This window comes from Plectropomus leopardus, chromosome 11, assembly GCF_026936395.1.
Source record: "Plectropomus leopardus strain MGB_pleo_1.0 chromosome 11, ASM2693639v1, whole genome shotgun sequence".
In the NCBI taxonomy this organism is placed as follows: domain Eukaryota; kingdom Metazoa; phylum Chordata; class Actinopteri; order Perciformes; family Serranidae; genus Plectropomus; species Plectropomus leopardus.
In genome coordinates, this window is record NC_142186.1 from 25611987 (window position 1) to 25627868 (window position 15882).

The window sequence follows — 15882 nt, forward strand, 5'->3', positions numbered from 1 at the left end:
GGAAAACTGATGTCGATCCAGGTGTTAAAGGGTTAACTTGAGCTGTCACGTTTTGGTAATATCCAGTCAATTTCTCTGTCTAGTCAGCCAGACTTCTTCAGAAAACAGTTCACCGCTGCCTTTGTTTTGAGAGTGAAGCTCTATGACGTCTTCACAAACTTATCTTGCTCCTCCTTTTGGCGCCCGACCAAATGGCTTCCTTTCTTCCGGTCAGCCTTTCAGATGAATTCCTTTACGGTAAAAAGCTCAAAAAACATCAGTCCCGTGAGACCCCCCTCCCGCTTACATCACCAGTGTTGCCTCCGGTTCTGTCTCCCCAATTTCTTACTGTCCTGACATCAAAAACATGCCACTGAGAGAGACCGGTTATAGATTATGAATCACGAGCAGAGGCTCCCTGTGGTCACATTTATCAATTAAGTGATTGTAATCACTCTCATTTGAAATTCAATGTGGTGTATGAGTGAGAGTGAGACTGTGTTTGTGTGCTAATTTCAACTTTCCAGTAATGTCAAACAGATGTAGTCTGTAGCTTTATAATTAACCACAGATGGGGCTCAGACTGCTATCGGTCTGATTGTGTGATATTACAGTAGTGTGTGATACAATACGGTGACCAATGTCTGACTTCTCTGTGATCTCAATCACTGACAGACAAAATGTCATACACACTTTCACCCAGAATTGCGTAGTCATACATGCTCACACAATCCTCTTTCTCTCTGTCACACACCCACACACACACTTAGTCGACTTCTTTACCCAGGTGCAGATCCCCACACCTGTTGTAGCAGCTCTCTGTAATTAGCTCAACGCAATTATCATTGGTGGATGGAGGGGAGGAGGGGCAGGGGTGAAGACAATGGGGCAGTTATTCTCGCCCTATCATCTCCTCCTCTCTCCCCGCTGTCGAGTAATGAAAGATTCTTCCCTTCTTCAAAGAGACGGAGTTTCCTACAAAACAGCTGAGTCAGAGGAGGAAAGAGAGAAGGATGAAAAGAAAAGCAGAACAGTAGGGAGGCGAGCGCGGTAATGCAATGCTGCTGGTGTGAGGCCCGGTGGACCACAGTGATTGTGTTCATTGTTGTTACACACAGGAGTCATTTTCAGGAACCAGAAAGGGCCCATGGCTCTCACACTTAACACTAACAGCTACAACCTGGTGTAATCTCAGTATCTACCAGTGATCTGGTAACACTTAACCTGAGCCCTGCGTCATCCCGAAGCCCCAAGTATAAGGAGGTTTTTCATACGTCAGGGGAAAGAGCAGGAGACCATGACTGTAGGGCCTCTGATGGAGGCTGTGAGACATGTTTTATCAGGAAACCGGAGGGGAAAGTGTGAGGGTCCAAGTCCGAAGGAGTCATCATTACCAAATATTGAGCAATCTGGTTTCATATATAGGGGGGACCCACATTGTGGAGGCAATTTTACTTTTATAGGTCTGTCCCCTAAATAATAAAGCTCTCATTTTGGGTCTATGATTGAAAATATTTAAAGGAGTTGTGTGTAGGTACCAGACAGAAATGGGATATAATACAATGTTTTCTTTAGTGTTTAATCACCTGAAAATACGAATAGTCATGTTTCCATTGCCCTAAAAGTGAGCCGTTTGTATCTGCATAGGGAGTAGGTTCTTGTCTATAGACATTGCCATGTTGCACTGCCGTGTTTTTACAGTAACCAAGAATGAACAAACCAACGACTGGCCATTGACAAGTGTGTCTACATGGTAATGGTTTTTGCATAAAACTTCTGTAACGGTTTAGTCTTTGAACCCGAGTTTCCGAGTATAATTTTTTGAAAACACCATCCCTTCTGTCAGGGTGTAAACTAGCAATGTGCGGTTCCTGTGAAAACGCATTAAAGATCCGCATTACATTTCAGACCAATTGCCATGCATGAGTAGGAGGACAACAATAACAACAATGGTGGACTAACGTGCTGTTTTTCTGCTGCTGACTCTGCTGTGTTGATTAACGCTGTCGATTCTCGTGCATGCATCCGTCTGGTCTTCTTGTTTGTTTATACTCACTGCTCTGTAGAAAAACACCTTTATGTGCAGGTGCGTGGTACAAAATTACACCGCCAACTACTGGCCTGGCATACATACCACAGCGTATCCAGTTGTTTTTGAGGATCCATGTACATGAGGATGGTTTTCACAATGTTATCATATATACATGTTTGTTTTTTATACGCAAAGGAAATAGTTTTCTGTTATTAGTAGGGCTGTTCTCATATAAACGTGGCCGAAAAACACCCATTTTTCCAGATTTTTAACCATGAAACTGCCTTATTCAGTGTTTTTAGCAGTTTAAATCACTGTGTCCGTTTGTTTTCGAGACCTCTGTGGATAATTTGGCTCCCCATGAAAACCTCCTGAATGTCTAGATTTTAAGTTATGAGAGTAAAAGATGAGCACATGCACTTGCTAATGTGTGCTGCACAACATAGAAGAAACACTGATTTTGTCATATGAAACTGCTTTATTCAGAGTTTTTGCCAGTTTTAATCATCTCGTACGTTCTTTTTAGAGATTAAGACCTCTGTGGATATTTCTGCTGACTACACTAGCCGGTACGAAAATGCAAATATCTCTATTCAGAGTCAGTGTTTAGTTTGTCTGTTCTGGGCTACTGTAGAAACATAGTGGTGCAACATGGCGATCTCTGTTGGCTAGGATCCGCTCAATATGTGGATATAAAAGGCGCATTCCAAGTAAGGAAAACACGATTCTTATTTTCAGGCAATTATACTCTAGGGAAAACATAGTTATTATATTAAATTTCTTCCAAAATATCCCCCTAAATTTAAGTCCAAACAAGTCACCAAATATTGCAGGAACTTGTCTCTTATACCATTGGGGATCTAAACTGTCGAGAGCAATGTGACTTTAATGAGTCTGGCTCCTCAAAAATAAAGCTAAATTTCTCATTTTGTGTCTCAGATTGAAAATATTTAAGGACCGCAGTCACCAGAGAGTCAGCTCTCATCTGAAAGTGGAATATTGCACATGGCTCCAGGATGAGTCCTGTGTAAAAGCCAGGAAGGAAACAAGGGATCAGGGGAATCTCTGTTAGGTCACAGACAGACAAAAAGACAGACAGGGGGTGTAGGAATCTGCGCGAGAGTTTGAGACGAGTGGTGAGAAGGTCAGAGGTGCTCGGAGGGAAATCAGTCAGATGCAGACAGACGGCAGACTGTGGCTGAGGTCGGAGATGGGGAGACTCGTGGATGAAACGGACAGCGGGGCCTCAGTGAGATGACTAAAAGGCCAAGAGGGACAGATCTGCACTGTAAAATCTGACAAGTTGATTTTACTTTTACAAATCTAGGAAACCAAACCAAATGTGTGCAAATATACAGTAACTATTAATCATAATAGAGTGCTCCAGGGAGGACGTTCTTCTGTCGGCCAACCCAGAAGCTAACGTCACCCTGGTTCCCTTGTCAGATAGTCTATGGGATTTTTTTATGGGATTTGCGAGTGGGGTATTTACTGATGTGTCTTTTCAGCATTTGTTAACCACAGACATCTAACCAAAAACCTGTTCAAAAAAAGCCCAGTGACTTCAAGCTGAGGGAAGTTGTTGCAACTTTAAAAATGTAATTAAATCGATCTTTCTAAGTTTTAGTAATGACGGTAAACCAAGTTCACTGGGCTAAATTTGTAATCTGCTTGTTGTAAACTAGTTAGTCGTATTTGTAGGGCTGCCTCTTGACAGTCAAAGACTCCAGTCATCAGTTGGAGATCCCTCACTTGACTGAGATTGCTACATCAAGCAAAGTTAAGTTAAGTCGTCAATTTTTTCTGTGTAGTGTACTTCTGGGGACATTTTGGTCCCCAGATTTTGCTGCAGATTGAGTGCTCTTGACTTTCATTTTACTCTTTGCAGCTGCAGACATGCAGGCAGAGGCATGGAGAGAGAGAGATCACACCATAAGGTGAAGAAGTGGTGAATTTACAGCTCAAAGCAAGTTAATAGGATAATGTCTTTAGCTTTTGTTAATATCTAGTGTCGCAGAAAAAATGCAAATCAGCAAACCGTAATTGTCGTCATTAGTTGATTTACTAGGCTATCTGATGTAAATGCTGCTGTCACAGCGTGTTCAAACTTTAAAGCTTTGTATGAAAAACAGAAGTCGTCAAATATTCGTATTTACCTAAGAAATGGCATAATTCTGGGTGAGGTACATCCGTACATATTTGTATTTCATCATTGGCAAAATCCTCCTTGTGATGATCAATTTAAATCTGACTAACTTGGTTTATTGAAAAACTTAGAGAGAACACAGTGATATCAGTTGTTATTTTATTTTCAACAACTTCACAAAATTAAGTAAATACAGTTCAATTTTAAGCAAACTTAACAATTAGATAAGAGGTAAACATATATTAGAATTAATAGTTACATTTACTTTCCTTTTTCAGGTCAATTCAGGATTATTTTGAGTAAGATCAGTTTGTCAGATTTTGCAGTGTGTTTTCTCCTGATTACGTCACCCGAACGTGAAATGCACGCATAAACACACAACTTTTTTTTTTCTTTTTCTTTGCATGCATGCCCCTACACACAAATGCACACAGGCACCCGCGGGGATATAAAAGAACCCCTGTGAGGTCAGATCCACCGTGCTGAGGCTGTCCACTGTTAGTTGGACTAGCCAGCTAAGCCTCACAGTCTCACTGGCAGCTACAACCACCACCACCAACCACTGTACCCTGCCTTGCCCTGCCCTGCCCTGCCCCGGCCGTCCCTCCACTGGCGGCTGTCTGTCCTGCTGCCGCTGCTGCTCCTCTGAGGCAGCGGAGCATTTATGTGTGTGCTTTTCAATTTGGGAAAGAGCCAGCGCCACCAATTTGGGAACTGGTGGTCTTTTCCTCTTTTCCAAAATCTACCTTTTTCCCTCCTTTCCTCCTGTTTTTGTGCCTCTCTCTCTCCCGTTCTCGCTCAGTATGTTTCTCTCGGGCCGGGGGGCCTGTGGGCCTGTGGGTAGGGGCCTTATTCCATCAGCCTGGGGCTTCTGTCAGAGGCTTGTTCCATTTTGCGTCATGGTGTTGACTGAGCGGACCCCACACTTAACTCCCATAGAGCTATGGGGTTGGGCGGCAGGGCAGCCGGCGCGGGCTAACGCGGCCCCGTGTTCAGCGTGGTAATCTGATGGCCGTGTTTATTTTATGCTGCTCTCCTTTGATGGAGCAGAAAAAGTCTTTGGGCTTTTTGTTTCAGCACTTTCACTGCCAGGTCAGAGGTGCTCGCCGTGGTTACGCTCAGGAAGAATAATATTTGCCCTTATATGCGCTCCAAACAGGCTTTTTTCCATATTAGTGTCAGGGATACTCTCTGGGTTTCTGCCTTCCACTGATTCGGCACATTGGAGGTGAAGGGTGGTGGGGGACCGCACCTCAAAAGGATCGCTCCCTGGAGGATAATGAGGGTGTTCCACAGGTCGTCCCTGGGGCCTTTTCCTATACCCCCGAGTGAACCCCCGTCCACTGTTGGAATGTAATTAAGTACATTTACTCAAGTACTGTGCTTAAGTATTTTCTTTTCATGCTCCTTTCATACTTTTACTCCACAATATATCAGATGGAAACATTGTACTTTTTACTTCTCTGCATTTATCTGACAGCTTTAGTTACCTTAAAAAATGTAGATTTTTGCAATCATAAAAAGAGTTTAAAAAAATATGATGTTTCGTTATTAATTATATGACAGTTATTATATGTACAATGACTAGTTGATCAATTAATCGATTCACATAGAAGTAATTGCCAACTATTTTGATAAATATTCAAGTCTTTTTTTTTATGATATTAAGGTGTTTGCAAGTTTTGGGGGTTTTTTTTAAATAATTTTGAGTTTTTGTGTGGGGGGTTCAAATTTATTTTTAATAATTTTGAGTTTTGGGGTGTTTTTTCTAATTTTTTTTAATATAATTTTTTGTTTGGGGTGGGGGTTTTTTCATCCTTTTTTAAATAATTTTTTTTTGGTGCTTTTTAAAGATTTTACTGGTCTGAGTACTTTTATTTTTGACTACTTGAGGTACATTTTCCTGATTAAGTACCATTTTCAAAGCAGAACTTTTACTTGTAACTGAGTATTTTCACAGGGTGGTTTTAGTAGTTTTACTTGAGTAAAAGATCGAAATACCACCACTGCCGCCGTCACACTCAGCTGCCGACCTGAGAGACAGCCCCTGCAGCCGTATATATAAGTCCCAGTAGTGAAGGAAAACACACACATAAACACATGAAAACACTCTCCCTCCTGCTTGGCTGCCCCCAGGCTCCACCTCAGCTGTCAGTCGCCCAAACCTCCCAGGGGTTCGTTTTAATGGAGCTACCAAAAAAACTGTTACCTCTCCTTGTCTGCATTTCACCTCAAAACTCACACACCCACCTATCCGCCTTGTGTCAGCTGTTTCGGATGGGTCGAAAAGCCAGGGAACCGCACAAAGTCATTATATGAGGTTTTGACCTACGGAAGAGAGAATGGTCCACATTCGCCGGATCAAATTACGACCCCAATTTGTTCCACAAGTCCAAATAAAGTCTCATGTATTGGCCCTCATTTAAAATATCTCTTTTGAGCTTTACAATGTTGATCTGACCTGGGAAAGTGGCGACTTGCAGGACTTGCTTTGTCACGCGAGAATGCTTTTCACTTTGAAGATTAGCAGCGTTTGAGAGAGGAAGCCCAGACTGTGGCCGGGATATTATTTATCTATCTCGATTTTTGTTATTGTAATTGGCCGAGGTCAATGCTGTGATCATGATATTACAGGAATGAATCAATGTCACACATGATAAGACACTCTGGGGAGTTTTATATGGATAATGTTTCATTTCCTTCTGGGTTGTTCATTATTTATGGTGTGAATACAGAAAAGACTGGGTTTGGGCCAGACAGGAATAACACACACACACACACACACACACACACACACACACACACACACACACTCACAGACAACGGCATGCATAAACAGAAACTAGACCACCATTAACTGTCATCTGTCTTATCTTTTAATTGGAGATGAATAGCAGAGATACTGAACTTGCTTTGCTCAGAGGCCACCTTTGTAAAGCGGTCGCAGCAGCCACATACATGTTTGTAGGAATTTTTATGACATTTACTAGGATTTTAGGATGTTTCTAGAATTTTGGACATTTCTAGGATTTAAGGAAGTCTCTTGGATTTTAGGACATTTCTAGGATTTTCGGATGTTTTGGATGTAAGGACGTTTCTTGGATTTTAGAACGTTTCTAGGCTTTTAAGGATATTTTCAGGATTTTAGAATTCTAGGACAAATCTAGGTTTTAGGAAAATTCTAGGATTTTAGGATGTGTCTAGGATTTAGTATATTATTAGGATTTTAGGACATTAGGGACTTTTGATAAACAAGCTCTATTTCGATGCTATTTTCTGCACTCTGGTACTTTATGTATACTAAAAGTACAAAAACAAGTGTAAATCATTTATTCTTTAATAGTGAATTAGAAAATAGTTAGGTGGCCACCTGGTCAGATTTGGCCAGTGGGCTGCAAGTTGAGTATCACTGATGTACAGGAAGGACTGTTTACACTTCCTGTCCTCCTCCATTTATCCCATAATCCACCTCTCTGTTGTAACACATTAGACATGTTTCTGGCCTCCCCTGTGACTGTGAGGTATGTGCTTACTCACAGATGAAACTCTGATGTAATCCAGGGGAAACAGGGATACAAGCAGGGGGAAGCACTACCCTGGTGGTAGGTAATCCAATCCCTCCTGGTGCAATTTAGCAGCTCAAAACAATTACCAACTGGCTGCCCCCAAATCAGCACCGGCAGCCAGACGTTGCTTGTTAGCAAGTGCTGATGTAAAGTCAGATTTAGCAGGTCACTACAGACTGGGGGAAGTTAATCTGGATCAGGGTTTGGCAAATGTTGTGTTTCAAACTGAGCTTGAAAGCCTGTGCAGATGGTACAGTGTGGGAGACAGTAGGAAAGCCGGGTCAGTGAGTCATAAAGAGGTGCTGTCAGTCAAACCCAAAGATTCAGCAGCCAGAAATCTGCCTGTGTGGCATGTGTGTGTCTGTGTGTGTGTCCGCCTCGTCCCACACACTGTCACCCAATCAGGGGCTGATTAAAGAGGATCGCCTTTCCTGTGACGTGCATCTATCTATATCGCGCTTCCTGTCCCACAGTTGTCCCAACACCCTTCAGATGGGTAATAGTCTGTTTTAAGTTGTTGCCATCCATCGCTATCTTGGTTGGGTCATTCTCTTCCATAGCAACACCAGCAGCGCCCCCAGAAATGTTTCATAGGAGTTGCCAGATGGGGCTCTGGAAAATCTATGGGTGTCGTTAAAACCAAAAGCCATATCTGAATTTCAGGAATTTGGCCATGTTGTTGCCTTTTATAGGCTACTTTAAAACTATGTTAATATGGAGAGTGAAGGAGTCGCATACTGATATACTTGAATTTCTTAGTTTACAGTTAATATGACTAAATATCTGATGTGCATAGACTAATACTGGTACAGGTAACAATTTGAGTTCCACAACAGTCCTGTATTACGGTGTTATGCAACTATACATGGTAGGATTTCACAGGCTTATTTTGTGATTTTTGCGACCTGAAATACCCGATTTCATGGGAGCTTTTCTAAAAAAATTTCACATCATGTTGTGATTTTTGAAGTTGAAAAGTTTTTCCACAATGGCCAACTGAAAATTGCAAAAATATTTCTGATGGTGTCTCAGACTAGGTGTTATTATGAGCATTTGGTTTCTCCAACAGAGTTTGAAACTAGTTGTGATGGTAGGAGACGTTGGGCAAGTGAATTTGCTGTGTGCAGCTCTACAGTGAAACGAGATTTAACTCCCTTTAAATAGTCAAATTTGCAGTAAAGTTGTAGTGATTGGACAAAATCACAAGGTCAAGACAAATTCATGGGGATTGGCTGAATTTGCATTAGTTGCTGTGATTGCAACCCCTTGAAATCCCAACATGTTCTCATCCCAAGTGGTAGCATATTGCCGCTTTGCAGAGGACTTCCATGTCTACATGCACAAAGTGGTATTACACTGCACGTGGTTATGTTTAGGCAACAAAAGCACATGGCAACCAATGCAATACATCAACAAAAGCAAGTGCTGGCATGGCTGGTTAGGATTAGCCCTGGCAGATGGTACCATCCTGCCACAGCAGGTGTTGTCCAATGCCAATGTAATAACACTGAGAACGGTTCTGTCTGGGCACATTCTCAGCTGACACTGTCCAGCGGCGTATCATGTGGACGGGAAGGTGGCTTTTGGCGTTTGGATGTTGTGCCTAAAGCACTGCAGTATTTGACAATTTCAGAATGAGAACAGGCTGATCCTGGAGGGACTGCTTAGGCAGTTTATTGTTAGTTTATCAGTCAGTTTATTACTTGGCTGGTTGTTGATTGGAAGGGACAAAACGTCTACAGGGCACAAGCCTTTTCAAGTTTAGGGGAGACTTATGGGTATCCACAGAACCCATTTTCATTAAGACATCTAGAGGTAAGAGTTCAAGGAACCCCTGTAAAAATGGCCATACCAGTCCCTAACTTTGGAGCGTATGCCAGCGTTGTTGGTACCAGTAGTTCCACAAGTTACCACTACCTTTGTGCTTAAAAAATGAGCAATGCTGGACAATTACTTTTGCCAGCAGGGGACAGGTGGGTGGGCAACAACTGTACCAGAGGGGGCATGGCCCCCCTGGCACCTTTTTGGAGCACCACTGGGCATCGTTTTATTTTTTCACTGATGATTGCTGCTTTTCTCCGTGGCCGCCTCACCTATCTCTCTCCAGTCATCCCAACCCATCCCTTTCTCTGCTCTCGTCATGTGTCACCACCCAGTCCTCGTCATTACTCTCAGCTTCCAAGGATAGCCTTTGTCACTGTGTTTATTGTCTTAGTGTCAAACCTAGACCTGTGTCTGTCCAGGCATCCTGTTCTATCCCATCCCGTCCCACTCTTTGTCGTCATTCATTTCTTTTCTCCCCAGTGATTGTCCTGTTGTTTCTGGGCTTCCAGTCCTGTCTGCTGCGGGGAATTTCCTTCTTATCGTTCACTGAGCCATTCTTTGAATTCCTGGCATGTTTCCGGGCACTACCGGGGGTCCGGCCAGATGCGAGGGCGTCTGTAATACAAGGCAGACGCTGAGGCCAACTGACACCATTTATGTATGCAGCGATGACCTTCTGATGAAATTGGACAGTGTGATTGATGAAGAGAAAGAGGATGAGGAGCCAGAGAGCGAAGGGAGGGGGAGACATAAAAAGACAGTGGCGGGCGGCGGGGGCGTGATGGCAATGTGTGTGAACTCTGTGCCAAAAATAGAACATTCTGGATAGCTTTCATTTCTGAGTCCTTGACTCACAGACTGTTATTGATAAAAGTAGACATGTAAGGCATTTTAAACATCCCCAACAGAGCAGTTTGTGGCTAATTGGAAACAGCAGGGGGTCAAAGTGCACATAAACATTGGGAACAAGAATAGAGAGATTAGAATAACTTTCATGTCATTCTTCTTAGTCACAGCCCTCGAAGGATAAAGGTGGTTCTCTAAGTGTGCATTTAACTAAGGCTTTGTGAGTTCCCACAATGAACAAAGGTCAAGAAAATAAAACTGGAGAGACGTTGAGGATGTGACAGGTCGAGCAGATGTACAAGTAAAAGATGGCTGTTGTCAGCTGGAGATAATGATAATGGTGGTTACGAAGAATGCACGCAAACACTTCCATATCTTGCTCTCACTATTCCTGAGATAAGCTGTCCAAGAAGGATGAGGAATAGATAGTTCCCAGTTTATGTAAACATTTACTGTAAATGTTTTCTTTCCACGGGAGAATGCAAAAGATCGAAACTGAAAAGCGACAACAACTGCATAAACATCAATCCAAAAAAGGGAGACAGTGTATCTTCTGTGCCGTGTTTGCACCGCTTTAAGTCAAAGTCACTTCAAACCAAAGTTGACATTTCAGTGAACTTGAGGTCCGCCTCCCCTCCCTGTGCGGTCAAAGCACAGTCTGCTCAATGTGGAGAGAACTCTTTTTGCAACATTTTCAAATGCACTCAAACTGTTGTGCTCAGCTCCCAGATCCTGATGTCCGTACGCTGTTTCAAAACATAAACAGTGACAACATGCGGATATGAAATTTCCTCTCCTGTGTTTGCTCACAATTATGATGAAATTTACACACTCTGCGCGGCTGACGCACAGGAAGTGGTCGGCGGAACGACGGTAGAATCAATACAGCTGCCCGTGTGCGCTCTTATAAGTTGTGTTATCTGCAATCATTGTTGTAGGAGGTTGATTTACGATTGTCAGCACGTAATGAGCGTTAATTTAATGAATGGCCAGTGATGGAGCGGCCTGATGTGCGTCAGCATTCATAGAAACAGCCCGGCCATGTCAGGTTAAAGGGGGGCAGTGGGTTATAAATTGTTTTAAATGCAGGGATGAACTGTCTAACAGACGTAAGCATGTGTGTGTTTCTACGAGTTTGTGTGTGTGTGTATGTGTGTGTGTTTGTGTGTGTCCATCTGTCTGCAAAAGGGCATCCTCCCAACCCCCTCCCCTCCCCCCATGTGACTGAGGTCAAGTCACGTTGACAAAGTCACTCAGCGGGGTAAGCTGCAACGTCACACATGTCTTCTTCCTTTTGTCTTCCCGCTCCCCTCACTCTTTCCCCGTCGTCTCTCCAGGCCCCGCTGCCCCCTTACACACACATACACACACACCCCTCCCCGTTTCCCCTGCGTTTGTCAGCAGCTCTCAGCTTCCGTAGAATAACAAGACAACAGGCTCAGTGTGTGGCTGACGCAGACGCACGGCGCGCCGGCAAGTAGTGGTCAGCGCTGATACAGTGTACATCACTCACACACATACGTAGTAATTCACCACAGAAACAGTGCAAGACTGACAAAGGGACAGGGAATGCACAAGTCTCCGGGATAACTATCCTGCACTCTGAGGAATGCACCACGAATAGAAACTCTACTCTACTCACTCTACTCCTTTTTTACCGTTTTAAAGTCTTGTGCAGGGTTTACTGGTGCAAATAAATTGCATCCAGGTGAAAATAATTCAGTTTGAGTATACATGCTCTGATTGTTTAACCTTTTAACACCTGGATTGACATCAGTTTTCTTGTGCTGTATTCAGACGCCTTTCGCAATCATTTAAACCTCTGAAACCTGAGAAAATTGGTTGGATTTCTTTCACAAAAAAATGGGAAAAACATAATGAGCAACTGGGCAAGAAATGTCCAAGAAACTACATAACAAACAAAAAGTAAAAGGTGACAAAAAATGATCTGAAAATTAGCTACCTAAAAACAAGGGGAAAATTTCCAGAAAAGTATAGTTAATATTCTCTTAATTATATGGTTAAAATTATGTTACAGAAAAAAAGAAATATTTTGATGTCATTTTCTCTGGGTTTTTGTTTATTTGTGTGTTTATTGGCTTGCTCGCTTGTTTTTTTCAGGTAGTTGTCTTGTAACTTTTTACAAAATCTTGGGACATTTCTTGTTTAGGTATTAATCACCCTCCCATTTCTTTTGAAAGAAATCAAGCCAGTTTGCTCAGGTTTGAATCCTGGAGCGACAGCACTTTTCTTGAACTGCTATCAAACATCTTTCACAAGTTTTTAACCTCTGAACTCTGTGCAAATTAGTGCGATGTCATTCAAAAAACACTGGAAAAAATGAGCAACTTGGTAAGAAATGTTCCAGAAATTTGAAGAAATTAGAAGATTTAGAAAAAAAAATGTTTTGAAAGGGAAAAATGTCTTGGGAAAAGTTTTTTTTTAATTTTTTTAATTTTTTTTATTTTTAAGTATTATAATTTTATATTTTCTGGGTTTTTTTGGGGGGGGGGGGGGTCAACTGATTTTGAGGTAATTTTCAGATTATTTTTTTTACAATTTTTTTCAAATTTTGGGTTAAGTCCTTCTTTCTTTGCTCATTGCCTTCCTCCCATGTCTTTGAAAAAGAAAAATCAAGCCAGTATGCTCAGGTCCCAAAGGGTTAAAGCTGTTTATGTTTCATTGATCCCTCTGCACACCAGACCGCACCAACAAGAGAGGGATGTGAAGTGGAAGTGAGTGAAAGAGAAAGTATGAAGGGAGCTGAGGGGAAGCACTCGGAGAGGTGGAAGAGATGGAGAGAGAGAGAGAGGGATGCAGACAGGACACGCAATGACAGGGGAGGAAAGAATGTTTAGGGCGACTGAGAATGGCGGTGAGAGGAGCGGGAGCTCTGAGACAGGCCTGGGCTCTCCAGCGTATTAACACCAGTCTGAGATGGAGGGAGCAAGCAGGGTAGATGGAAAGAGTGTTTGCACAGTAAAAAGTTCCTTTTGCGTGGGTTGCTTGCTTCCCGCTGTACCCCCACCTCTTTCCTTCCTCTTCTCCTTCTCACACTCTGTCTGTGACCTATTGCTTCAACCAGTTCATTCAGAGATTTCCTCACTGGCAAAACTGCTTGGTCGCAGTGAGAGGGGAACGTGAGCAGGTGAGCAGCACAGTCAAGGGAGGGAGATGGTTTCGGCTGACTCTCACTGTTACACACACACACACACACACATGCAAACACACACATACACTGTGTTTTGTCACATACCATAAAGAGTTTGGTTTCCAAACAAAATGAGCCTCGTAAATGTGTGTTTAATAGAGAGCTGATTTAAAGAAGTATTTTGCCGATATAAAGAGAGTCCTCACATAAAACTAGGCTGTTTCTGCAGCAGAAAGATGCAAGTACTTTTGAAATCGGTGCTGCATGACCAGAGAAAACAGAGAAAAAAGGTGTTTTTGCTCAAGAGGTAGAATGTGTACAACTACCAGTGAGTGCACCTTCCTGCTGGTGGGCAACGTATTATTGACCAGTGATCTAGTATTAAGATTAAGCAGTAAGCTAAAACATGTTTCTGAAAATATCTGAGGCGAGAAACATTAAACTCAGTAGCAGAATCGTGGTTTGTATTTGATCGGCGCTGTTTAGTTTTACTGTTTTTTGGCCTCCGTTTTCACTGTGCATGAAGCAGTGTGGCTTCTACTTTTTGTTCACAAACTTTCGCTATTTCATCTAAACACTGTGTTTAAATATGTTTCTTGAAACATTTGAGGAAAGAAATAGGCAGTGCGGTAACATAGTCTTGATTTATATTCGATCAGCACAGCCTAGTTTTACCATTTGATAGGATTTTGTTCTCATCCCAATTCGTAACAGGTTGCAGCTTTGTCGCTGGACTTCTGCATCTACATTTTACGAGTTAGGTTTCCTTCTGTATATATTGTTTACACTCCGGGATGCCGCTACTCTGATGTCAACAAATGCACATGGTGGGATGACTTAACATGTGGTTGTGTTTAGGCAACAACACCATGGATGATTAGGATGAGGGCAGGTAGGCACATGGTAAGGTGTAGAAAACATATCACAATCATACAGGAAGCGAACACCAAACTTTGCATCGTGTGGGTTTGCAGGACCCATCCAGCTCCCCTCCCATCCTCACTATAAGCCGCCTTGCTCTACTTGTATTACGTGGTTACCAGCAGCGTTACAACCTGACGTGTCTCATGTGCACGAGAGGATTCATCCAGCCGCGTTCTCAAATGATGCTGCCCATGCATGCATTGGGCTGACACAGTGCCGGTGCTGGTGGCAGGCAAGTATGAAAATGCGGAAATACAGCCCGTAATTTAAGCACAGTTCCAAGAGCCAGCAAAACTCCTCCAAATGACGTGAAATTACATCATTTGGAGGAGTATAGCTGTAGGGGGGAAGGAGGGATATCCAGGCACTGGTTAGATGGTGAAAACTTTACCACAGTTCACCTCACCATACTACCCACATTGTTTTGATACAAAGCTGGTTAAAAATTGGCGAAATATCCCCTTAAACATTTTCTCCCCCAAGTTTCTGCCGGCGGAGATGTTTGCCTCATGCTCCTCCTTTCATCCCTGCATCCTGTCCTTTGCGCGGCTCCGTGAGTCGAGCCAGTGGAGGAAACCTGCAGTAATGATGCTGGTTAATGTCCCCTCTTTAATGGTCTAATAAAAAAGGCAAAGCAACAGATGCACAACAGCCATATCTGCCCCCAGTGGGTCGCTCACATGGAAGAGGAAAAGAGCAATTGACATGCATAATTTGTAAATCACGTCCAAGGGGTGTTTTCTTGACTAAAGACTCACCAGTGAAAGGGGGACAGAGGGGGGCTTGAGAGGAGGGTCTCTTACCCATTTGAAAGAAGACACTGATCGCTGACAATGAGAAAAAGGGAGTCAGAGACGTCACTTTATTGCCTAATGATTGCAGCCCCCCTCCTGTGTGTCACTATTTCTCCCTCCCCCCCTTGAACTATTAACACACTCACTTGCTCTCTGACGTAGGTTGAAGTAAGGGGGCAAGAGCAGGGGGCGATTATGGCGGTGGGTTGCGAGTTAGGGTAAGGTTACCATGACAATTCCCCAGATAGGATACCCCGCCGGAGTCACGCACTTGGCAGCAAGCTGGAGGGAATGAAAGGGGGACCGAATGACGGAGTAGAGAGGAAGAAGAGGAGGAGGGGGAGGAGGTCATGGGGAAACTTGAAAGTGTCCTGTTATAGGAGAGTAAATATTAACAGTAAAAGGTCGGACCTTTGGTTTTCCCTTTGAACGTAATCTCTGCGTTTGTTTACTCAGGCCTGCTGGAATTCCCTGGAGGAAATGAGGGTGAAACATAAAAATGATGAATTTATTACGGTTCCTTCTCCCATAATCCCTTTTACCATCGGAGCAGCGCTGCGTCAAGGCCGACATGCTCACTGTTTACACATGACGCTCTGAGGTAAGCAGAACATGAGAGT

The 15882-nt window shown here is 43.1% G+C and overlaps 1 protein-coding gene across 1 annotated transcript in view; it reads left to right on the forward strand.

Annotated features, from left to right (window-relative positions):
* Nucleotides 1-15860, forward strand: part of rasip1 (Ras interacting protein 1) — a 35595-nt gene extending 19735 nt beyond the window's left edge. The window contains exon 19 of the transcript XR_015777936.1: nt 15719-15860. The gene's annotated coding sequence lies outside the window, so the exon portion shown is untranslated. The remainder of the gene's footprint in view (nt 1-15718) is intronic.
* The last annotated feature ends 22 nt before the right edge of the window (nt 15861-15882 follow it).